General features: G+C 35.8%; 1 protein-coding gene across 2 annotated transcripts in view; it reads right to left on the bottom strand.

Annotated features, from left to right (window-relative positions):
* The window catches only part of ADGRV1 (adhesion G protein-coupled receptor V1), a 751,592-nt gene that overhangs the window by 167,855 nt on the left and 574,774 nt on the right, over positions 1-8,963 (bottom strand). The window lies entirely within an intron of this gene.

The raw sequence follows: 8,963 nt of genomic DNA on the forward strand, positions 1-8,963 counted from the left end.
GGTTCTTACAACTAGGAGAAGTCTGAAATTTGAACTCACGTCTTCTAGACTCAAAGTCCAAAACTCCCTTCACTGTACCACTGACCTCCTTACTGTTTCAAAGACACATCTCATGCTTTATCACTTAAGTGACTTTCTTATGAAATTTTCTACATCTTCATACTGAAATCTTGCTATTCCTATAGGACCTGCATCAGATGAAAAGCTCCAACAAGCTGCTCCGATTTCCAGACTAGGAAGGAATCTTTCTTCAGAATTCTCATAATACTTTGCATCTTTCCATTCTGCATTATATTTATTTGTGTATTCTTTCCAAGAGCCTGCAATGAGTTTTTTTTTATTAGCTTGTGTCTATAAGAGAGCTTCCTGAATTTCCAAGCATAGCACTTGGTACATAATAGGCACCTAATAAATAGTTCTTTAGTCTGATTTGCCCTCTTAACACTCCCTTAAGGCTGGGCAGAGCAGGCATTTAATTCTGTAACTTAATAAATAGTACAAAGGAAGCTTAGAGAATTCCAGTTAATAGCCCAGGATTGTCTAGTTAGTTGGGGACAAAGCCAAGACTAAAACATATTATAACTACTAACTTCCTAGTTCTATATCCATAGAAAAAAGTATCTGGGATATAGATTTGGGAAAAGTAATTAATTAAAATAAGATTCTGCTCTACAGTCTTTCTTTTTTAAAGGGAGTCACAGAATCACAGACTCTAGGAGTGGAAGATGATTTCCAAACTAGACTCAAAAGGAATTTCTAGGGCACACCTTTAGAAGTGGTCCTCTGAATTAACATGGGATATAGTCCGGGTTAAGTTTCATGCCACTTCAAACAAGGAAAGCTTTATGAAGAATTATTTTTTGTTTCAAGTGTACTTAAACATAATTTCCTCTTTATTTGGACACTTCAGCAATACTGTTTGATCTTCAAGATTTTTTTAAAAAAGTTGGTTATTTTTATTATCAAGTTTAGCCTGTAACTAGAAGATTACTAGTCATCACTGATGGAAATTTGTGCAAAGGGGAACTGACTGTATATCTTAATATTGATCATGATGGTTGAAGAATAAAGATGTTATTCATTATGAAGATACTTGTCAGGTATAAATAAAACTTAACAGAATGCTTCTGGTTTTAATATTCCTTTTATGCCCAATTCATTTTTATTCCCAAAGACAGTGATCTTATTGAACTTGCTTGAGAATGCAGGAATTCTAATACCTAAGTAGGAGCGACTGCTATGGGGTCCTCTGGTGCTTTTTCCAAGTTGTGTTCATGCAGAGGTATTTTGTTTTTAAAATTCTATTCTCACTGATATCTTTAATTTAGCCACACTCACATCTCAGTTCATTCTCCAGCCCTGCTCCCTCCCCAGTAAGTCTTCTTTTATAACAAAAATTAGAGAAAGAAAAAAAGCACTTAAGGAAAACCAACCAACAAAATGACTGTGAAATGCAGCGGCATATGCTCTGTCCCACTGCAGTCATCTCCCACACCTGCATGTTTTCTCAACTCTTCCCCCTTGTTCACTACAATTACACAGAGCTCAGTTCTGTATTGTGGTCATTGTGCATGTTGTTTCCCTGGTTCTATTTACTTCACTGCACTGGTTTATATAACTCTTCTCATGATTTTTTGAATTTTTCATATCTGAAAGTGAAAAAAAAGACTTCAATTTGTCATTTTTAATGGCACAATAATATTCCACTGAATTCATATATTATGAGTTTTAAAATTTAATTTAAATTTAATTTTTTAATTCCCCAAGTAATTTGTTTTCAGCTGGGTGAGTGCAGTGGATAGAGCCCTGGAAATGGAGTCAGACGGACCTGGGTTCAAATCCAGCCTCAGATACTTGCTAGCTATTTGAACCTGGGCAAACCACTTAACCTTAGTTTGCCTCAGATTCCTCACCTGTAAAATGAGGATAATAACAGCACCTACCTCCTAGTGTTCTGCAGATTCAATGAGATGATAATTGTAAGAGCCGAGCATAGGGTCTGGCACATAAATGTTAGCTACTATTAATATGGCCATAAAATTGTACATGTATTCTTTAAACAGAAAAAAAAGTATCCTTTTAGATAGAACTATTTAGATCATAGGGTGATAGATTTAGAATTGGATGTGACCTTAGAGGCCTTCAAGTCATTGTACAGATGAAGAAAGTGAGGCCCAGGGTCACACTGTTCTTGTCTGACGTAGGTTTTGAGCTTGGGTCTTCTGGACTCCAAGTCTTGTGCCTAATGAACTAGGCTATGAAATCCCATTTCTGTAAGAATCTTGGGATATCAGACACAGAAGGGATTATAGAGATTATCCTTGTTTTACAGATGAGGAAACTAAAGCTCGAAGAAGTAAGGTCACCTGGGCAAGTAAGATCACGCCAAGTGGTGGACATCGGACAGGAGAATCAGCCTAGTGTTCTCGTCACAGCATTAGTCTGCCTTAGAACAATGACCTATCGAGGTAACTGTACATGTCAGAAAATGAAATGGAGAGGTAAGAAAACATGTGGTATTCAGTAAAAAAACGGGGGGAAGGGGGAGGGAACAGATCTCTTTCTGACTTGAATGCTATTGATAAGTATGACAGCATTGGTTTAAAAATCCAAGCAGTCTTCTGTTTCACATTAGTATAGACTACCTAGGGAAAGACACTAAGTTTCTTTCCCACCATTGCTTCTAGAATTTTAAAATTACTCCCATAATTTATGCAAAGACCCATCCAAAGGTTTTTTCACATAGTCAGAGCCGATATTTTAAAAATGTCCTCCAAAAATAAAAGAATCCTCTGTTTCATATTTATTTCAGATCAATCAATCATCTAATGTAGAGTTCAAGGTACTATGCTAAGTTACATGGGGAATAAAAAAAATAACTCATTTTTCTGAAGCTCTAAAGTTTATAAGGTCCCTGTCCATAAGAAGCTGAGACTCTGAGGTAAAACTTCACCCATCTGGAAACAGCCCTCCTAGAGTCCAGAAGCATCTGGACTAGCTCAGGAACCGAGAAGTAACTCATAACAACAGCCAGGTTAGGACCACTTCTTGGCAGCAAATAGGGAGCAACTATTCAGCAATGGAATTTCAGAGCCTAAATTTTTTCTAGGGACAATTATTAATTTAAGAATAATTCCGATGACCCACATAAGGGATTCTGATGAGGAAAAGAAGAGGGAGTTGCTTACAAAATCAATATACATGCATTGGGAATGAACTGATCAACTTAGATTCTAAAAAGACCTCTAAAGAAGATGGGAGCTAGAGCAGGTAATTGAAAATCAAAATAAAGGTGTCCCCTGGTCCAGTAGCAATGCTAAAGCTCAGGATTAGCTGAGGTTGGTGATGACCTTTCTAGGAACAATACATAGGGCTTTCTTACTTTTGCTGGGATGAGAGGAAGATCAATGAGTGAGCCAAATGGCTGCTGGGTGCTAACAGGATGGTGATACTAGTTTGACAGAAAGCAGGGTGAATTACTAACCTTTTATTTTATTTGTTTTCTCTATCAAGTAGAACTATCTTTGGGTATTTCTTGACTCTCGCCTTACGGGAGAGGCAAGAAGAGGGTAAAAGAAAATTCTTAGAAGAGGTAGAAGCAAGGAAGGCAGTATATTAAATTAATATCAGAAACAGGAAAGTGAGCTATTCATTAAGAAAGGTTTGGGGTCTAATGTGGACTAGTGAGAGAGGCAGAGTGGCATAGTAGATGATAATTTTAATAAAAATTAGCAAACATTTATATAGTGTTAAAAGTTTGCAAATTGTTTTACCAATATATTTAGTTTTTACAAGTTTATTTTTAGTCCAACAACCCTGGAAAGGAGGTGTTATTATTTTCCCCATTTTACAAACGAGGAACTGAAGCAGATAAATATTAAGCGACTTAGCACAGAGTCACACAAAAGTAATTGTCTGAAGTAGCGTTTGAACTCAGTTCTTCCTTCCTCTAGGCCCTGCACTCTACTGCACTAGTCATAGAAAACGTTGTGGACTCAAGTTAGGAAAACCTGCGCTTGAATCCCGCTTCAGACATTTACCAGCACTGTGATCCTAGGCAAACTACTTCATCTCCACAGGCTTGAGTTTGCTTTTATGTAAAACAGGAGTAATAATAGCAGATGGAGATGATGTATGTAAAGTGTTTTACGAAACTTAAAGCACTATATAAACGCAGGTTTTAGTAATATCCACTTTTTCTCATCTATTTCAATGCAGGCATAGATAGAATCTGTCCTGGGGTAAGTCCTAAGTATTCTTTTACATGTAATGTCTTACAGATTATTATTGAATAGGCCTCTAAAATAACTGCTATTTATTACTGAATATAAGTATTATGATATAATGCATCCTTTGTAGGTTCCTTAGAAACATAATTAGTACAACTCTAGTAAGAGAGTCTATGTACCTCATCCCAGCCCCCCAGGATTTTGATTTCCTTTGATGTAACTTTATAGTTTGAAGGATTCTTTTCTGTCCCATATAGCTTGGAGATTAAGCATATTTGGTATGGCATCATCTGTTAAAACACTCTTAATTTTTTATGAATAGATACCATATGCAGGTGATCACAGCAATATTTTGGTACGTGGCAGTGGTCAGATTCCAGGACAGTTTGTACATGGAATTCTCCTGGATACTTTTGAGTCCTGTATTCCCAGTAAGCTTTTGGTGTGTAATTCTTGCCACAAGATCATCTCTTGCTAGGTATTTTACAGGTGCTAAAATTTCAAAGTCTACGTTGATGTGTTACACAATTCCTATCATTTCCTTGCATAACCTACATTTGTCACAAACTTCTGAGTCTTAAAGGATAATCCCTATATAATTTCTGGTGAACATGACCTCGTTCTGAATCACCAACATCAACCACAAACAAATCCTCATGACTCAGTTGTTCACATGCTGCTTTTTTTTTTTTTTTGGTCAATGTACTGTTGGCTAAGTTGGTGTGGATTTACTCATGGAGGGTTTTTATGATTTGATTCTTGGACTTTCTTCCTTTACTTTCCTTCCTTCCCTTCCTTTCTTCTTTCTTTTCCTTCTTCCTTTCTCCTTTTCTCCCTCCCTCCTTCCCTTAATTTTCTTGCTTCCTTTCTTTCTCTTTCACCATTTCATAAGACACATCATCTTATTCTGATAAAGAATTTATAGGTCTTCAAAGCTTTTCACAAAATACAATTCCCATTCCTATTAAAAACACTAGAGAACACAGGAATAAATGGAGCCTTCCTTAAAATGATAAGTAGGATCTACCTAAAACCATCAGTAGGCATTATAAGTAATGGGGATAAGCTAGATACATTTCCAATATGAATAGGGGTGAAACAACGATGTCTATTATCACCACTGTTATTCCAAATGCTACTAGAAACTTTAGTTTTATCAATAAAAAAAGAAAAAGGAATTAGAATAGGCAAAGAAGAAACTAAGATGACATGATGATATACTTAGAAAATCCTAGAGAACCAAGTAAAAAATTACTTGAAATAATAAACAACTTCAGCAAAGCTGCAGGATGTAAAATAAACCCACATAATAATTGGCATTTCTATACATTACTAAAAAAGCCCAACACCAAGAGATAGAAAGAGAAATTGAATTTAAAGTCACTGTACACATTATAAAATATTTGGGAGTCTATCTGACAAAATAAACCCAGGAACTCTATGAACACAATAACAAAAGCAACACATAAAGTTAGATCTAAATAATTGGAAAATCATCAGTTGATAGTGGGTAGGTTGAGCTAATACAACAAAAATGACAATTCTATCTAAATTAATTTACTTATTCAGTGCCATAACTACTGAAAATTATTTTATACAGCTAGAAAAAATAATAACAAAATCAACTGGAAGAACAAAAGATCCAGAATATCAATGAAAAGAAATGCTAGGGAAGGTGGCCTAGCCATTTCAGATCTTAAATTGTATTATAAAGAACAATCATCAAAACTACTTGGTACTGGCTAAGAAATAGGAGGGTGGATCAGTGGAATAGGTTAGGTACACAAGACATAGTAGTCAATGACTATAGTAATCTACTGTTTGATAAACCCAAAGACTCCAGCTTCTGGGATAAGAACTCACTATTTGACAAAAACTGCTGGGAAAACTAGAAAACAATATGCCAGAAACTGAAGCATGGACCAACATCTTGCACTATAAACCAACATAAAATTCAAATGAGTCTAGGAAAGAATTTTTATAACCAGTGTCTCTGATAAAGAACTTATTTCTAAAATACAGAAAGAACTGAGTCAAATTTATAAGAATACAAGTCATTCTTCAATTGATAAATGGTTAAAGAATATGAATAGGCAGTTTTCAGAAGACATTAAAGCTATCTATAGTCATATAAAAATGTTCTAAATGACTGTTGATTAGAGAAATGAAAATCAAAACAACTCTGAGGTACCACATCACACCTATGAGATTGGCTAATATGACAAAAACAGGAAGATGATAAATGTCAGAGAAGATGTGGGAAAATTGGAACACTAATTTATTGTTGGTGGAACTGTCAAATGATCCAACCATTCTGGAGAGCCATTTGGAACTATGCCCAAAGGGCTATAAAAATATGCATACCCTTTGACCCAGTCATACAACTTCTAGGGTTATATCCGAAAGGGATCATAAAAATGGGAAAAAGACCCACATGTACAAAAATCTTTATAGCAGCTCTTTTTGTGGTAGACAAGAACTGGAAATTGAGAGATGACCATCAACTGGGGAATGGCTGAACAAGCTGTGGTATATGAATGTAACGGAATACTACTGTGCTATAAGAAATGAAGATGTTGACTTCAGAAAAACTTATACGAACTGATGCTGACTGAAGTAAGCAGAACCAGAAGAGCATTGTACACAATAACAGTCACACCGCGTGATGACTGACTTTTATAGACTTGGCTCTTCTCAGTAATGCAAGGACCTAAAACAACTCCAACAGACTCATGATGGAAAATGCCATCCAAATCCAGAGAAAGAACCATGGGGTCTGAATGCATATCAAAGCACATCATTTGATCTCTTTCTTTGTTTTTTCTTTCTCATGGTTCCTTCTCATTCATTCTAAATCTTCTATACAACATCACTAATGTGAAAATATGTTTTCATTATGACGATTATCACCAGGAAAAAAGAGTTTTTCCACCAGCCTGCACTGCACCATTCATACATGGAACCATCGGTTACAGCAGACAGATATATGTATATGTTGAGCCTATATCAGACTGTACACCATCTTGGGCAGGGGTGAGGGGAGGTAGGTGAAGAAAACTTTAAAAATTATGAAAGTGAATGTTGAAAACTAAAAATAAATTTATACATATATATATGTATAAATTTATAGATCTTAGAGGAAGCCTTCTCCAAAACTCCTCAGCAGAAATTCTTGAAATGATAAGAGATCCTTTTTCACATCTCAGGAACACATTCTGTGTAATTAAGTCATCAGAGTGCTACAGGTTGACAGAAAAGTTTCTGTGGTCCACTGTGCTTATGTTGTAGAAATGTTGTGATAATGACACATAATATTTTGAATGATGATTAAAGAGACAAAGGACACTGAGAGGCACAGTATAGACTGCTAAGTCATTTTCTCCCTGTGGGGACAAGAAAATCATTTTGGATGTGGCTGTTTGATATTTTCATAATTAGTTAATTCTGCAAGGAGGCAGTCATGTTACTACCAAGGAGGTTGTACAGCTGTACATACTTCAGCGCACCTTCATGAAAAAGAAGCGAAAACCCAGCTGACATCTATTTCTCATAAAAGTAGCTTCTAGGACCACTGTAACTCTATGTCCCATACTCTCCATAACTACACATACATGACAATGACTCATACTCATAATCAAAATTGTTTCATTAAAACAAGGTTAAATTATGTTCTATATACACTTTAAAGAAGGCAAGGAGTTAACTAGTACACTTTAGGCAGATATCCATAAAAATAGTTAAATTTTTAAAAAATGCCATGGCATATAAAAAAACTAGACTTCTGGAAAATTTAAGAACCTAGAAAAATGTATTCTTGAAGGGTGGTAGGTAATTGGAATTCTACTGCCACCTTTAGGGAAAACATTTCTTTTAGGTAGTCAAATTTTCCAAATAGCAAAATTGTTGTACTAAATATATAAAGACACTGTTATCTTGGGAGATGTGTGCGTACGTGCACACAGATACATATACACACATAATAAGAATTACAAGTATACTCTAATAATGTGATATTTGCAAGATTATGTAGTCTGTCATGCTCCCAATCTAATGATGCGCTTGTTGCACAAAAACATTAAGCATTATTAGTCCTCAATGAGAACAGTTAGCAAAACAAAGTAGCAACTCAGATTTTATCAGTTCAAAGGCACTGATATTGTAAAAATGAGAATTATCACTTATTTCAGTTCAAAAAATATTTCTTATCGAAAGATTAATTATATTCATATGTATGTCTCAACGCAGAGGGTCAAGGAAAAGACTATGAGCCATATGAGTTCAGAGAACAGACAACAATTTGAGGTGGAGCAGAAAATCTGATAGAAGTGAGATTTGAGCTGGGTAGGACTTTCTACCTGTCTTACTTAATTGATACAGATATTTTAGAAATCAGAACTATGATTCCATCTGTGGACAGATCTCCAGGGAAAGAACATCCTGTGTTAGTGAAGATCAGCATCTTCCCCATAACTTACAGTCTTAGAGATGCCTGAGGCAGTGGGAAGTTAAGTGACTTACCCAGGATCACACTGCCAAGAATCAGGACTTGACTCTGGGTTTTTCTGACTCAGAGATCATATCTCAATCTACTACTTCATGGCTGCTTCTCTATACTGGTATCAGCTGATGTTTATAATCTTTCTTGACACCAGAGGCAGGAGAATAGCCCTCCTGTTATTTTCCCACATCACCCACACATCCATGGAGACCATCCATTGGTACAGTCTGAGACAC

This window comes from Notamacropus eugenii, chromosome 4 (genome assembly GCF_028372415.1).
Source record: "Notamacropus eugenii isolate mMacEug1 chromosome 4, mMacEug1.pri_v2, whole genome shotgun sequence".
In the NCBI taxonomy this organism is placed as follows: Eukaryota; Metazoa; Chordata; class Mammalia; order Diprotodontia; family Macropodidae; genus Notamacropus; species Notamacropus eugenii.